At 40.7% G+C, this 17,655-nt stretch overlaps 1 protein-coding gene across 3 annotated transcripts in view; it reads left to right on the top strand.

Moving 5' to 3' along the window:
* The first annotated feature begins 4,774 nt into the window (after nt 1-4,774).
* LOC128738712 (septin-7) overlaps nt 4,775-17,655 on the top strand; it is a 73,487-nt gene continuing 60,606 nt past the window's right edge. For 2 of the 3 annotated variants that reach the window (XM_053834037.1, XM_053834036.1), the window contains exon 1: nt 4,775-4,962. The gene's annotated coding sequence lies outside the window, so the exon portion shown is untranslated. Of the gene's footprint in view, nt 4,963-5,166; nt 5,237-17,655 lie in introns of those variants that run through there. The other variant, XM_053834038.1, reaches the window with a different exon arrangement.

Raw genomic sequence — 17,655 nt, 5'->3', positions numbered from 1 at the left:
TTCGTACACTATCTGCCATCGCTGGTCTCGATCGACTGTATCGTATGCTGCTTTGAAATTAATAAAGATGTGATGCGTGGGCACGTTGACCTCCTAACATTTCTGCAAGATCTGTCGGATAATCAGCCCCCAGCCAGCGTGACAGGAACTGGGAGAGTACCTTGTAGGCGGGGTTTACCAGCGTTATGCCGCGGTAGTTGCAGCAGTTGAGCCAATTATCCTTTTTCTAGACCTCTCCTTCGATCCATACCTCATGTATCTTCTCCTCCCAAATCCTTGAAATAACCTCACTGAGCCGTTGCCAGCGTTTCTCGGCCATGTTTATAAAACTCTGCCGGTAGACGGTAGACCAGCGGTTTTGGTGGTCTTTAGTAATCCAATTTCTCGTTTGACTTCTTTGAGATCTGGTGCTGGGACATTACTATCTTCCATGGACACTCCTAGCTCAACTTCCGTTTCACTTGCTTCAGCAACTTCGCAATTATGGACGCTGAAGGAAGCTGATCGATGAGTGCTTGGGGTTTTCGAGCGTAAAATTCTGCGATCAATACTTAGTAGCAACCCATAAAACATTTTTGATGAATAACAGCTTGTCAAACGCTTGTTACTTAGTAATTAGCTGTACAATGGTTGTTTGCTGTACAATTGTTTGTTGGGAAAATGGGGAAAAGGAGTTTGGCGCAGATACATGAACCACGAGTTGTATCAAGTATACAAATATCCCAAGGAACAATTTTTGCTTATTAAACGTTTTACCGACAGCTTTTATTCAGCACATGCTATATAGCTGCTTTTCAAGTATGTCTAAACACCTCTGTTCAATGCTTATACAGTTGGTTTTGGAGAATTTAAACAGCACAGTGCTGAATATGGGCGTGGAAGATGCGTTTGTATGACTGTTATGCAACGTATAGTAAAATGTTTATTCAGTACGTATAGATATGTTTATTAAACTTTTGCTGATGGTACTGAAGCTACGTTTATTCCACAGCAGTTCAACCTTTAGCAAGCAAAAAGAAAAAAAATATGCAGGAAGTATTTTTATTTTATTTTGTGGGTTTCGTTATTTTCATGGCCATGTTGCATATATTATAATTTAATAAGAGGCTTAGGTAGGAAATCATTGGTTGGCTCAAAATTCATCAAGCCTGCCATACACTTTTTTCATTCACCCGGATTCGAACTTACATCCTGTCGGTCGGAAGCCGTCAACGAACACATCTGAGATAATCTGACATATGACAGGCGCCGAGTTTTTAGCCGATGTAAATTTACCAGACCAGCTTAAGTTTGTCAAGCGTGGAACAAAAATGGGCTAAAATACATTTAAGCGCTGAAGAGTAGTTTCTTAAATCATGTTTGGCATCTGCTATACTAGATTACTTTAGAAGTATTTATTCCGCACATGTTAAACATTTAATAAACTATTTGTACTAAAATAAAGCATTTCGCTTGTACCACCAGCAACATAACACACTTACAACGCCGAGGAGTTTTTCATTTTGAATATAGACGACGGTGAGTGGCGCTATTGAATAAAATTCACTGGAAACTAGAAATCCAGAATGTTCGGCTAGCGATTGTTCATTTAGTTAGCAGTGATGTGATTAGCAGCAGCAGTGATTAGTTAACAGCAGGAGTGATTCGTGCTAGTACTTTGCTGAGCTTATTGCTGCTTTAAGTCGCTCGCTGTCTGTGCAAATCTATTTGTCATCGGCTCTGATTTAGTTTTTTTCATCCAAAAAACAAAAAAGAGCAGCGGATGGCACGAGAAGCAGTGGTGTTATCGCGCACCGGCAGCGGGAGCGGGAGCTAGTCACACGATTACGGTGCTACCAGCAGTGGTGGTGGTATCGCCACTATACCACCCGATCATAACAATTCTGGCGACTTCAGCCCGACGAAATTCATCTCACTGAGCAAATCCATTGTGAGTAACTCGCAAAGTGTCAAGCAGCCAGCTGTCTTTGGATATAAGTTTGTTAAATTTATCGGTACGACGAGGGATAACGACACGCCGAGGGCAAAAATACACACCGTACAGGCAACAACACCTAAAAGGAATTCCACTACCAGCAAAGATTTGCGGCGGCTAAAAGTGGTTATGCAAATGTTTTCTATTCTGATTGTATCTAAAAAAAATAAAAATAAAGTGTACCTAATATAAATTTAAAGCATAAATTATAAAGTGTAAAGTATAAAGTGTCATTCAAGTTATTGGTGTTATTGGCTGCCATCAAGCACCTTTTATTCCACACCTGCTCTTGGTGGTGCTACTGATACGTTTGTACGACGATTATTCGACACATACTCCATAATTCCTCTTAGCAATGCAGCTGATGCGTTTGGGCAACTTTAATTCCACTCTTATTCTACACTCGCTCTCAGCAATGCTGCTGATACGTTTGCGCAACGCTCATTCCACACTTATTCCACTTTTATTCCACACTTTCTCGTAGCAATGCTGCGCAACATTTATTCCACTGTTATTCCACACTTGCTCTCAGCAATGCTACAAATTCGTTTGTACAACATTTATTCTACTGTTATTCCACTTCTATTCTGCATTTGCTCTCAGCAATACTGCTGATACGTTTGCGCAACGCTCATTCCACACTTATTCCACTATTATTCCACACTTGATCTCCGTAATGCTGCTGATACGTTTGCGCAATGCTTATTCCACTCTTATTCCACTTTTACTCCACAATTGCTCTTGACTGACACGTTTGCACAACGTCTATTCGACATGCATTTTCATGGTAGCTTTTAAGCAACCATTATTCCACACCTGCTCTTAGCCGTACTGCCGATACGTTTGCATAACGTTTATTCGACTCTTATTCTGCACTTATATAACAACGTATAGATGTTGATTAGAAGCTAGAAAAAATATAGGATATGACGTTTAAACAACAGACAATTCAGCAAATTCGCTTATTCAGCACCGAATGCTACCACACAACTCTTGTTCCACACCTGCTTGTTTAGGTGCTGCCGTTTTGTTCCTTGGGATGCTACTATAGTGAAGGTAGTATAGTACAATGTGGCAGACTGCGGTGGGTTGGGCACATGGCAAGAATGCCCGATCAAAGGGCAACCAAAACTATTTTCACTAGGCAAACAGGACGAAGCCGTCGACTGCAAGGTAGACCCCAGATGCAACTTACCTCCCAGCATGGGGCGCGCATTGCGCGTATGTTAAAATGTTAAAGTAAAAAGCAAACCAAAAGCTGTTGAAGTACATGAAAAATTGCGGAGCTTGCGCTACGATCCTGCTGGCTAATGGCTTATTAGACCAGCATCGCACCTCGAGGCCAACTCGGAGGTTGAGTGACGAAATATTCAGATTAAAAACTAACTCGCCTAATTTGAACGAGGTGCCATTTATGTTAGCGGAGGTTCTCGGTATCCTGTAGCTAATAAAGTAGCTGAAAAAAGGACAAAAACTATTTTCTCATTAGGGCAATGCACCACTTAAGGGTACCGCCAGAGTAAAAGTGACCTGCAACCCGATGCGACTTTTTTTGTTCTAGTTACACGCGCAGCCGTTTTTCGCCCGAAATAGGACTGTGCATTTAACGACATGTGGGCTGTACGGGCCCTTTACTCTGTACGGGCACTGAAACCATCAGTATTATTATTGGTGTACCATACGTCTTGGATTTTCGGAGGGAACCTTCTTTGAGCTGCCGAAACCGGCAAAACCTTTGGCAAAACAGCACAGCTCTGTGTGCACTCGAGCACATTACTCCCAGCTCTGTTTCGAGTATGAAACGTCAAATGTTAGTACAAGCAAAACGTTTGCGTCTGCAGCCACCAGCCACACTTACACATTGCCGAATGTATGCATGCGTCCTTTTAGTAGGGGTGTACTAAATGCATCTTTTGCGATCTGCGCTGGAGCGGGTTGAGCTGAGCGTTTTTTTCTCTTCTCTCAACCCAAAAAAACACCCGGTTTATTACCGCGTCCAGTGTTGCTATAATTAGATATCTTTTTCAAACTTTTATTGTCAATTGCAAGGAAAATTGTACCATCCAAAGTGCGATATCGCTCATAAAAGTGCTATTTACGGTATCTTCGGCGTACTTATTGCTTGGAAGATAACGAAAAAGTGCGCCGAAGATACCGAAACGATTTAATGGAAAATAGCACTTTTATGAGCGATATCGCACTTTGGATGGTACAATTTTCCTTGCAATTGACAATATGTGAAATTAGAAATAGAAATTCGTGACTACGGAAATGAAGCAGAATTTTGGCTTTAGTTTTCAAAAGGTCGCATAATGCATGTAAAAGGGTTGATTATGCGACTTTCTGAAAACTAAAGCCAGAATTTTAATACCCTCCCGTGCCCTATCATGGTAGCATCAAAGAGATGAACCTGCCGCAGGTTGAAAACCATAATTTGTATATTTCCTATTGATTTTGCTGTATCAAAATCACGTTCAGCTGCAGATGGCGTCAGAAATAGGTTGGTTGCCCTAATTTTCATGATTCGTCGAATTAATTACAAATTAATTTGAAAGTGTTCACGAAGCTGTTCTTGTAATCATATTATAAGCAAAGTAGCAAAGTCCCACAAAACCAGCACCACTGTTTTCTTCTCTCTTTCTCCCCGTCAGGCAGCATAAACGCGACCCACCCGCTCGCTAAGCGGATCATCACGGTGTTGTGTTCGTGTGCGCCCGCTCCGCTCGTACTCACTTCGCTTGGTCGCTGGCAAATTGTGGTGTCTTCTTAAACGCACTCTTTAGTCCGGTCGTGAATTACACTTGGAACGGGAGTTTTCGAAAGGTGCATGCTTTGTGTCGTCGTCCGGTGCTCGGGTAGCGTTTGATTTCTGTCTGTCACATTCTCACATACAGTTACAGGAAGAAGAAAGGAAGAAAAATTCGTTGTTGGTCTCGAGAAAAAGTGATTCGTGTTTTTAGTTTTTCCGCATTATTTGGTGCATTTTGGTGGGTATATTTGGGTGCGACGTAAAGTGCAACGGTGCTGCGATATTTTGCGTATCAATTTCCCACTGTGAAGTGCATTTTTGACCGAGGAAACGGAGTTGAAAAGTGCAGATGGAATTTCGTCTGGATAGGCCGAATAGGACTCCGCTTTTTCCTGTCGGAGTCGGTCTTGGTGGTTGTGTTGTGCGCGAGAAGGCTGAAGTGTGACCCATTGCATCGTTTTGGATAGAAAATTATTGCCAGCTTGGATAACCGATTCCCCCGAGGGCATTGTGTAAGTCCGTCGGTAGCCACGCCAGTGAAAATGTCAAGGATGTTGTGCGAAAGCATCAGTGAAATCATATTCTCTCCGGCTGAGGCAGGACATTTTTTTCGGGGACACTCTTTTATGCTTACCATTCACATTTACACCAATAAGGAGAAATGCGATAGGGTAAGGCACCACATAAACAGAAGAACGAAGCAGGCTATGCTGTACTGAACGGAATGGATGTGGAAGGGTACGCGTGGAACGATGGGTGACAGTTTGCTGTGAATGGCCAAAATTGTACCTGCAAGGAGCTTCACTGAATGGTTATTGATCTCTAGGTTTATCCCTTTTTGCTCTCTCTTTCACTGTTAATTGTTTTTGAAATTAAAATTGTTTTAAAGTTGTTTGCTAGTTTTCCGTTACATACAACCCGCTGTGCAAGAGTCGCCTTACGTTTCGGTTGTATTGGTGTAAGAGCTTCGTGACTCAATTACGCCACAGCAACAACAACATGAAATGAACGGCGAGGCGAAGGCGACAGAACGAACCCGCAGGCCGCAGTCGGAGCCTGTCGGTTGGGTTGGGGACGGCAGGAAGCATCTGTCATGTCGTGCGTATGGTTCTCCAGATGGCAGCAGAAGAAGTCGACAAGCCAAGCTAGTTCCAATCCATTAAGAACACTTTCCGGAATTGAAGAGGAACACCTCCCGAGTTGGTTGCAATTATGTTCGCGAGGAGCGTCATTCTTTTTGTGCAGCTAGCGGTTGCCCAGATGAGTGATGACTATGACTATGACTAGTGTTCTTCTCCGAGAAACAGCATATTTATATAAACCTCTAGCCCGGCCAACACCCTGAAATTGCATGCTGCTACTCTCGGGCAATCAGTCTGGTTTTGTTCGGAAAGGAAAAAATCAAGGTTACGAGGCACTTTTTGTATTCTTTTGTTTGGCATCATGCTAAAAACTTGATTCTGCACTAAGGCCAAATTTGTTTCAGCGTTGTAGGTTTTTTTTTGCTTTGAAAAGGAGAAAAAATATGACTGCTGCAGTCCTTTTATGTTTATTGCCGAGCGAAGCCAGTGTTCAACTGCTATTCACAGATATGGAAACATGTAACTTCTAGTGCTGGAAGGCATGAATCACTTACAAGTATGATTAAGAAAAGCATTGACTTACACTTCAAAGAATACATTTGATATCTACATGAAACGCTGGTGAATTGTTTTACTGTTAGCTTGTGGCAATGCATGAACTTGTTTCTTATTTCAAGGTTCGATATGCAAAATATTATAGAATTGAAGGAAACCCTGTGTTTTATTTAAAAGCGGACAAAGGTAACAAAATTGTTATAATGGATAGAGCTGATTATGATGAAAAGATGCTCCTTAAAACTGAGAACGGACCATGCAGGCAACGGAGGACTAATGCCCGAGAATAAAGGGACTCCCAAAAATTCACAAACCTGATAACGAAATGAAGGAAATTACCCAATTCAACCGAAAAATTTCCAAGGACAGGAGATTTTATTGAGTAACGAACGGTAACATTGGAACTGAAGAAATTATGATATCTTTCGATGTAACGGTCTTGTGCCCTGGTTACTGTCTTTCAACGTAGTGGAAATGAGTGGAAAACAAAGGTTAAATGCTACTTGAAACTGACCCAACTTTGTATGGAAGAAAATTATTTCGAATTTCGAGGCAACTTTTCTGAGCAAACGAAGGGAGCCCCAATGGGAAATCGCCTGTCACCTTTCTTATGTAAGTTATTTATGGCAAACATAGAAAATAAAATTAAGGGGCATAAATGTCTTACCAGATGGCTGGTGAAAATATGTGGACGACATCATTTGTATTTGAAAACAAGGGGGCTTCGATACTCTTCAAAATAATAAATAAAATCATGTTAATTTTACATTGATTAGAGAAGAAACAAAACAACAGACTTCCATTGGTAGAGGTTGCTATTGGAAATTGCACAAGTTATGATTCCGAAATACAAAACGGGCGATTCCTATCACGTCCCTTAACTCCATTTAAAACAAAATAGTCCAGAAAATCTAAAAATATTCCTCAGAAACTGCTCTACGATACTAACATCTACAACAGAAGTTCTGAAAAGATCGACTGTCGAGTATGATGGTGATTTGACACTCCAACTCCATACGAAATTTAAAAAACATGGAATGGATAATGTCTGCACTAGTAGAAATAACCAGGTCCAAACACGAATATGGTTTACAAAAGATCCTATTGATAAATTAAGCAAAGCAGGAGTTGGACAAACTACAGAAAAAAGAATTTTACCATTTTAAATCTAATTACTTCTGAAAACATCAATTTTATCCACCCTGTCAATAATACTTGGAAGCTGGATGTTGTCGAATCTCTTGAAATTTTTAATGTAAATCCATCTAAGCTGCTAAATAATCAAGCGGGTAGAATTACATTAAATAAGATTCTCCAACTGTAGTAAGGTGTGCTTCGGCCAGACGAGCAGAAATTTAGAAACTCGCTTCAACCGATTTCAATTTAAGTTTTTATCGGTCTCAAATTAGCAGTGTTAAATTTGACGTAGAAGTAAGTGAAACCGTTAAATTCAGCAGTCAAATCTGCCTAATTTAAATATTGCCACTAGAAGTGCAAAAGCAAACCGCATATCATCTTTGCTAAAAGCTCAAAACCTGCAAACCGTAATTTTTGTTCAACCGCATCTTGCTTGGAAAGCAAACAGACCATTTTTCCGTGGTTTGGCTTCTCGTCGGCACCGTGTGCTGTGCATTAGAGAAAGGATCGGCTGCCTAGTGAATTCAACCAATTTTCACCCATTCACTCTGCACCAAGTCGCTGCTGGCAGCAGCACCAGCGGCAGCGGTGGCAACAACTGCAACCGAAACCTCCATGTGATGAGTTTTGCGTTTCGCCTTAAAATCTCGCATAATTCATGCTGCTCACTTATCTTCATCGTCCACAACAGCGGTGTCGATGTTACCAAACACCCGAACGACGAGCGGCTAGCAGGCGAGTTAAGTGTAGCCACTATCGTGCGGTGCCGTCGCGCAATGTCTGCTGAATTTCGACTTAATTTATGTGAAAGTTTTCACCCAACTGAAACTGGTTACCGGAGGCCGGAGTCCAGTCCAATCACAACCGACCAATTTTAATCACGTAATAAAAGCACGACATCACCTCACAATCGTAAAATTCACCTTGATAACAGCAGATAGGTTTCAGAATAATACGGTTTCATAAAATTGAACTCTCACTATCAGCGTCCAAAGAGGTGCGAAATGATTGACAATCAAAACTGGATTTCAATTCCAGGGCTCCAGGCTATATCGCAGTTGGCTTTTTATTTTGATCATTTTGATCGACTGTATGACAGCTCAGCTCAGGTGCCAAAAATACACCTTCTTCTAGTCCATCTGATGTAGTGGCGGGTTGAGTTTCGTAACCAACGCAAATCGAGGCGTTACGGGGCCGGCCGGTCGGGCAGCGACGTGACGTGGATAAGTCCTGCTGCCAGCAGCTATAACAACACGGCTATCGCGGAGAAGTGTGTCGAAGAAGTGGTTTTTGCGTTAATGTAATATAATAAACATCTTTTTTCTGGTACGAGCCCTTTTCGCGTGCTGCTGCTGTTCTGTTTGCGGTTGGCTGGCTGCATTGCACGCCCGAGCTTTGCTCGGTGGCATCATCCTATTATTTCACTTAGTGTTGTATTGATTATACAATGAAGTGGTGAATTGGAAAACCAACCAAGCCGCAAAGGGATTACAATTCCGAGGGTATTTTTGCACACTACCGCTCTGTTCGGAGCGAATCGAATATGTATTGCCCCGTTCGGTCTGTATAATTACGAACATTCAATTTTACCCTCCTGTTTAGTCGTTCCTGCTCGATGTTTGGCTGGTTTAACTGTTGTAGTGATGCTGGCTGAGTACCCAACCCAGCCCGGGTAGGTACGCGACGCTGAACTTGTTTGATGCGTAGGATTTTCAAGGCCAATCGACGACATGAGTAATACCATAAAACAGGAATCGGAACGGGATGGTACCGGGTTGTGCTGTGCTGTGCTGTGCTGTGCTGTAAGGGGGTAATGGAATTGTGCTGCTCGATTATCTGATGCTGTTTACGAATTCAACAGTTGGACTGATGTCGTTCGTTGGTTTTATCGCCAATTTTTGAAACGACTTGTGTGTGTTATTCGAGGTAGCTTTTTATCGGTTTTTATTTATTTATTTATTTATTTATTTCGTCAACCGATGTAGACTAGTATAATGCATATACAGTTTCTTATGTAGAAGTCTTATAATTAGATGGTGATTAAAAAGTGTTCTTATTCCTTTGTTTCGTTATCTACGCGTTATGATTACGTATTGAATTAAAGTGATGTTTAAGTCTATGCCGAGACATTGTAAAGTCAATGGTTTCGCAGTATTGATTGTACGCTGCCATCATACGATTTAGTGGACCGAATTTTGCATAATTAGTACGATAATGGCTTATGGCAAATAAATTTCGATTACGAAGTTGCCGGGTAGGTGTATAAAAGTTCAGTTTTGATAAAAGTGTTGCTGAGTCAATACGGTGCGAAACGATATCGTTTACAAATGAGACCATTGCATAAATACGACGCTCTTTTAATGATTGTATATTTATAAGCATGCAGCGTGCTTCGTATGATGGAAGAGGAAATGCTGTCCAACCTAATTTACGAAGAGCATATAAGAGAAATTGTTTTTGTACTGATTCTATTCTTTCTTCGTGCGTGATTGAAAAAGGAGACCATACAATACTGCAGTATTCCAGTATTGACCTCACATAAGCAATATATAGTGTTTTGATGGTGTATGGATCTGAAAAATTATAGCTAAAGCGTTTAATAAAACCTAGCATGTTGTTTGCTCTGTGTATTATTGTGTTATAATGGTCGATGAAAGTTAGTTTGGAGTCTAAGATAATTCCTAAATCCCTAACTTTTTCACATTTTTCTACTATTTGATTTCCTAATATGATTGATATTTCCGGTGTAATTCTTTTTCTGCTAAATGATATAAGGTTGCACTTTTTGACATTAAGTTCTAATAAGCTTTTTTTACACCATATGTAGAATATGTGTATTTCGTTCTGGAATACATTGATGTCTTCTTCATTTCTTATTTCCAAAAAGAGCTTCATATCGTCGGCATATATTAGCACTTTAAGTTCCTTGAGAATGAAGGAAATGTCGTTTACATACAAGATAAAAAGAAGAGGTCCCAAATGAGAGCCTTGAGGAACACCAGAAGTGACTTGAATTGGATTCGAGGTCTTTCCGTTAAATTTAATTATTTGTTGGCGATTAGTTAAATACGATTCAAGCCATTTCAGGAGCCCTGGCTCAATTCCAATTTTTTGCAATTTGAAAAGCAGCATTGGTATGTCAATGCGATCAAATGCCTTGCTAAAGTCCGTATAGAGTGCTTCTACATGGTTTCCATTATCCATTGCATTCAGTGAGTGGTCTATGAATTCCAGTAAATTTGTCGTAGTCGAACGTTCTTTGAAGAAACCGTGTTGCATTTCTGTAATTCTGTTTTTAATTTGAAGGAATAGTTTTTCATTGATAATAGCTTCAAAAAGTTTTGGAATGCAAGAGATAATGGCAATACCACGATAATTACGTACGTCAGATTTCCGGCCCGATTTAAAGATAGGCACCAGAAATGAGCTTTTCCATATTTTTGGAAAGATTCCGGATTTTAGTGATAAGTTAAAAAGCCAAAACAGAGGAGCAGTGAACTCTATTGCAAGATTTTTTATGAATACTGGAGGGATTCCGTCAGGCCCAGGACCTTTTGAGGCATCCACATTTTTCAAAGCCTGCAAAATATCCTGAGCCTGAAGTTGGTTAACGCCAATATCCATTGAAGAATCCGGAAAAAATGCAAAATAGTCGCGATCGCGATCTTCTTCAGAAAATGTTGTATAGATTTCTTGGAAAAATTTTGCAAAAAGCTTACAAATATTTTCCGAGCTATCCCCAACATTTTCATCAAGATGCATTATGGATGGAAAATTGTCAGATTTTAGTTTAGTTTTCACGTAATTAAAGAAGTTTTTAGGACTGGACTTTATTTCAAGTTCAATTTTTGAATTGTACTCTTCAAACGCATTGCTGATTGCAAAATTTAGCTGGTTGCATACGTCCAAATATCTTGCTAAATTTTCAGTACTGGCATGTTTTTTATAATTTTTATGGGCCTTTTGTTTGCGATTTTTCAAGTTCTTAATCTTACTGTTATACCAGACTGGACTTTTTGTATTTTTGTGACGTCTTCTTTTCTTTAACGGTATGTTCTGTATCATTACTTCTAATAAAATTTTATAGAATGTGTCTACAGCAACTTCGACATTTTCTTCATTCTTGAGAATAAGTTGCCAATTAACACAGTTTAATCTACGTCTAATGTTTTCATAGTTTGCCTTTTCGTATTCAAAAACTTCTTCGAACTCGCAATCGTTGGGTCTAAGGTATTTGTGTATAAATAAAGAATATTCAATTGCTGTGTGAAACGCCTCATTTTTCCATAGTGGATTTAATGATTCAGTCACACAGAAGTCTTCATAAATGTTCGTAAGCAAAAAATCTAGATAGCAATTTTGTTGGTTTTTAATATGGTTAATTTGGTTCAGCCCCAAATTGGCAGTTTTATCGAAAATAAACTGCAGTGTTTCATTCTCCCCAACGATTGGGAGTAAGATGCATTCATTTTCAGAGTCTGGAATGAAGTCAGCATGGCGTTGATTGAAGTCTCCATAAATGTGAACTTTAACCTCGGGAGGCAGTTGTGATAGAATGTGTTCGGCAATTTGGAAAAATGCTTCGTAAGTTGTTTTATGAGCTTGGTCTGGAGGAAAATACACCGAGGCGAATACATGTGTTTCTCCTGCTAAATGTGATTTTACCCAGACATGCTCGAATTCTTTAAATTTTGTTGTCGTTATAATTTCGGAATTGAAATTAGACGACAAAGCTATGAGGACTCCGCCACCCGACTTCTTTTGAGACTCAAGAAAATTTCTGTCGTCTCTGAATACGTTAAAGGCACTTCCAAAAATTTCTTCACTTTTTACGCTTTCATTCCAGCTTGTCTCAGTTGCCAGAATAACAGAAAAGGATGAGCTATGTAAATTTTTATAAATTTCCTTCATTTTGGCTGGACTTTTCATGCGATTGAAATTTTGACAATAAATCAATATTTCAGTCACATTCTGTTTTAGTGAAGAAATTGACGGAAGAGGGTCGGTTGAAGAAATACTTAAATTAGTTACCTCTTTCTCATCGAAAGGAGTCGTTACTTCCGAAAATTCTGGTTGGTGCTTCGGACCGGATGGCTAAATTTACCGGCGCTTTCCCTCGCACGTTGCAGGTACTGGATTCTCTGATTGTTGAGATGCCGTCGATAACCTTCCAAGTCGTCAGATGCTGCCTGTTTCGGTACACCAAATTCCTCATGTACCTCGAAAAAGATTTTCTGCAGGTCCTGCGCAGAGACCGGTAGTCCTTCTGAAGCCAAATTCACTTTTATGCTGGTGTTCGTCATACCTTCGTAGCAGAACGTCGGTTCCTTGTCGTGCATGTATGCCAGGTAAAGACGAATGAGATACATAATTTTCGGATCTCGCAGTCGCGCTTTCAGGAAACGTCCGTCTCCGCCAGCTGATTGCTGCGTTAAGCTGACGATAGGTGGACGCATCGGGTCGGGTGTCCAGGTAGATGTTGAGTGCGATGATGACGTTGACGGTGTTGACGCAGTGCTATTTCCCGCTGGTGGTGATTCAATTCTATTGTGTTTTGTCTGGTGGCCCGTGTGGTAGGGGTTTAGAATTTCACCCTTTTGGAAGTCAATAAACTTTGGCACTGAAAGTCCTGCAATTGGGTGGTCCGTATTTGATGGTGGACCAGCAAATTGTACTTTCGCTGTGGCCAGTAGCTGTTTGTCCGAAGCATTCGTACGGGTTTGGTTACCGATTCTATGATTGCTATTTATATTGTTCTTAGTTTTGATGCGCTGTTGTTTACTGCGTTTTCTGCTACGTCTGGCTTTTTCCGCAGCTCTTTCCTGAAGCCTACGAGTCCGTTGTTTGGCGTCATACATCGACCAGTTCTGCATCCAGCGCCTGGAAGCTATTTTGGTTGGGCACAACCGCCCAGCTAGCTTCGAGATACGATGCTGGTCTAACAAATCAGTCGTATGTTCGAATCTCGTCGACTAGGCGGTGCTGCTGGATTGAGTCAGTAGGATTGTTACACTAGCCCCGTAACTGTCCTGTACTCTAACAGCCGGCTGCGAAGTCTGTCGATAAAGAAGGGTAATGTCTAAAGACGGTTATGCCCAAGGCTTTGCTTTTTAAGATGCGTGATGGATCCATAAGTTGAACTCCCGGGATTTATCGGAGATTTGTCACAAAGTGAACATTCGGTCCGTCGTAAAGCGTCCCTCTAGAAAATGGCACTGGTATTTACCAACAAATGTTTCCTGCAACAGCCTTAGTCTATGAAACAGCTGCTGCGAAAAGAAATTTTAAGGAGACTAATAGCCCGATAATTGCTGCATCTGAGTCGATCTCGATGGCCCTTTTTGTAAATCCTGCTCAGGCCATACTTTTAGTCTAACCTTACCAGGGAACAGGCGCTCACGGCTATGTCTAAATAGGAGACTGAGGACCCACTACGGGGTCTGTTTGATGCCTTGCCGAGTCATACCAGTCTAATTCCAAAAGCTAGCTTTAGCTAGTGGCGATAAATAAGGGTGATATTCATACCCAACGTTGTCACAAGTTGCAACTGGAGGAGGGGTCTTCCTTCCAGCGGTCTCAGGCCTGAATCTTTGCCTGAAGTGTCTTCACTTTCCAGCGGCTTTATCTTTCTGCCATCTTCTCCGGAGCATACCACCCTCGCGCGTTGCGCTGTGATATAGCTCATGTTGTTTTGTTGTTTTTTTTATCAAAATGTACGAGGATTGCGGACCAAAATCGACGACTTCACTGCTATGGCGGAGCCAAACTTCGATATCATCGTGTCTCAACGAGAAAATCTACTCAGCGCATTTTTTTGGCGATTCATTCATGGTTTTTTCATTGCGATCGGAGTTTATAAAATGGCAAAAAATCACGCGGTTGCGGTGTGCTTCCCCAGTGCTCAGCAGAAGATTTACAAAAGAAAATATCGACGTGATGGGTCTAATTCAAAAGCCCTGGGCGAATAATGGCAGGGTATTAGGTTGCTCTCTACATTTTTGTAAGCTTTTATTTGACGACAGTGAGTCCAGACCTAGGACAGCAATTTTGGTAAATAGGAAGACAAAATTTGTCCCGATTACTGAATTTATTAGTAGGGATATTGTTGCGATTAAGATGGAGGTACCAACGACCCAAGGAAAGACAGAAGTATGCATTATTAGAACTTGTTGATTCTTTTGGGTGAGAATCGGGGTTACGTAATTGGTTGTGAGTGATGATGCAGAATTGACGCGTTATTGTAAGTGATAAATTAGACCAATTAAATGTACTGTAATTAAGAAATCGACTGAAAATTTTATGTTATATGTAAAATGTAATAGTAAATAAATTTTATAATTGTTTTGTAGACGTCTGATGATGGCCGAAGGAAAACAGTAGGCAGAAACGTCACACAGGGTGGCAACTACCTGGAAAAACCTGGAATTGTCAGGGAATTTGAAATTACCTGGAAAAACCTGGAATAATCAGGGAGTTTTTAACAAAATCAGGGAATTTTACAAACAACCCCAATGATCGATTCATTGAATAGTCAAGAACACTTAGAAATAGATAAAGAAGTACGGCACACAAGCGTTAGATTGGGTTATCGATAATTAGCTCAGTGTTTTGCAAAGGGCCTTATTCTGCGAGGCAAGTGAAGTGATATAACAAAATTAGTTTGCACTCACTTTGCGCGTTTCGTTTGGCGTTAGTCAATGTCGAATCGAATGTCTTTGAAGTTTCAGGACGGACATTTTGCGGCACGTGACACAATTCGCAGAACATCGAAGTAAATGCCAGTGGCACCGCAGCGAAATCCGGTTTTCGAGAAAAATGTTGGAGAAATTCCACTGACTCACGGCAGTACATAAACTTGCCATACTGTTGTAACAAATTGTAACCGAAATGCGGGTGTAGCGACCCTACCTTCTACGTTACGAATTTTTGGCTCTATCTTGGACACGGAAGAGTAAATCCCGATCAAACCATGCAAAGTGAAATAAACCGCGCTGGTCAGAAAGTAGAACAGCCACCAGTGGTAAAGCGAAATTAAAAATTAGCTCAATTAAACTGCTGTTTTGCATGGCTTATGGCTCGAAGAACGAACATTAAACATACGAACATTTCCGCATGGCTGGCAGGAAAAGTACCACGGCGGGTTCGAGAGCTAGCCGCAATGGGCACTAAAACTCCGCTTGCGCCTGAGTTTGCGAATAAACTTGCGCGGGAAAAAGAACAGATGAGGAACTTACGGGAGGAGTGTAATTTGCTGGTCGGCAGAATAAGAGAAAGTGATTGAAGAATTCGCCTAGGGAAATAGAGTAGGTGGGGAAATTTTTCTCAATACCTCGTAGATTGATAAACAATTCAAATATCAATGATCCAAACACATTTTCAGTTAAAATTATATCGCAATATGAAACCTAGAATTTTATTAAACACCGGGAAAAACCTGGAAAAATCAGGGAATTTGGTTTTTCGTATCCAGTTGCCACCCTGTTATGGTCAACAGATGCCTATCGTAAAGCTTGTGAAATCTTCACACCTTCCAGGGTTGAATGGGCATTGGGTTCTTTTCAGCCTTTCAAATCAGCTGGGAAAGATCAAATTTTCCCAGCATTGCTCCAACTAGGAAAAGAAATTCTTATTCCTCTGTAGACTGAATTATTCAGAGCAAGCGTTACTTTGAGCTACATAGCAAAAGCTTAGAGAAAGGTTAGAGTTGTTTTCATACCAAAAGCGGGAAAATGAGATGAAACAACTCCTAAAGCCTATCAGTCAATCCTCTGTTCTATAATAATAACGGCGCTACAATCGCTAGTTAGCAAAATCGAGAAATTGTTTCAAGCCAAAGAAATAGCTTTGGTTGCGTTTCTCAATATTGAAGGAGCATTCGATAATGCATCCTATAGCTCAATGCGTTCCGCAATGGAAGCGAGGGGCCGGGATAACTGTATTATCGAATGGATAATGGCGATGTTGAGATGGTGCAGAACAGAGGGCTTAAATGTAAACCCTTCTAAAACTGTTATAGTACCTTTTACTAAAAGGATCAAGCTAAATTTAACACCACCTATTCTAGATGGGGTTCCAATTCAGTTTGAAGAAGAAGTTAAATACCTTGGTGTCACTTTGGATAAAAACACAGTTGGAACTCCCATCTAGACAAGGTTATGTGGTAAAGCCGTGGGGAAAACATGGGGACTACGACCACAAACTGTCCATTGGATTTACTCGGCAATAGTTCGTCCGAAAATTACATAGGTACGCGTCACTTGTATGGTGGCCCAAAATTAATGTGGTAGCCGCTCAAGTAAAGCTAGGAAAACTACAAAGGTTGGCTTGTATTTCAATAACCGGAGTAATGAAAAGTACACCATCAGTTGCTTTGGATGCCCTTCTGCATCAATTTGTGAAACAACAGGCCGCAAAAAGTGCCCTGCAATTCAAACGGTATAACAAGATTTTAGACGGTGATCTGACAGGACATTTAAGGATCGTTAAGGATTTCAGGCTAAACTCAGATATTTTTACAATGGAATATTGGATGACAACGAAGACAAACTATGACGTTTCCTTCAAAGTGGTTAAATCAAACTGCTATGTTTGGGAGTCTGGAGGGCCAAGCTTGTGTCCAGGTTCAATTGTGTTCTATACTGATGGGTCATAGCCCAACAGTATTTCAAGCAGAAATTCACGCCATTATTGAATGTGCGAATATATGTTTAAATAGGATGTACAGATTTGCAAAGATCTGCATATTTTTAGATAGCCAAACGGCTCTCAATGCGCTTATGGCTTTCACATGTAAATCGAAGCTAGTGTGGGAATGCATTCTCTCTCTTAGGCAATTGGTCAGTAGGAACGAAGTAACTTTATCGGGATACAACGGATACATCCAGACAAGCACAACGATTCATAAGACCAAGTGCAGCAAAAGCCCGGATCTTATTAAATCCTAGTAAAAAAGATCTTCGGGTAATTACTGGCCTGTTGATTGGTCACTACCCGAGCAGATATCAAGAGCAGACATAACAAAATAGGTAAAAATGATACTACTAAATGTCGTTTTTGTCGATTAGAAATAGAAACTGCTGAACATATACTCTGCAACTGTGGAGCATTATTCAATCAAAGGATGTCAATATTTGGAAAGGGGTTATTAGAGCCTTTCG

The sequence above is a fragment of the Sabethes cyaneus genome, chromosome 2 (genome assembly GCF_943734655.1).
Source record: "Sabethes cyaneus chromosome 2, idSabCyanKW18_F2, whole genome shotgun sequence".
NCBI classification, from domain to species: Eukaryota; Metazoa; Arthropoda; class Insecta; order Diptera; family Culicidae; genus Sabethes; species Sabethes cyaneus.
This window is presented reverse-complemented; position numbering and strand designations above follow the sequence as displayed.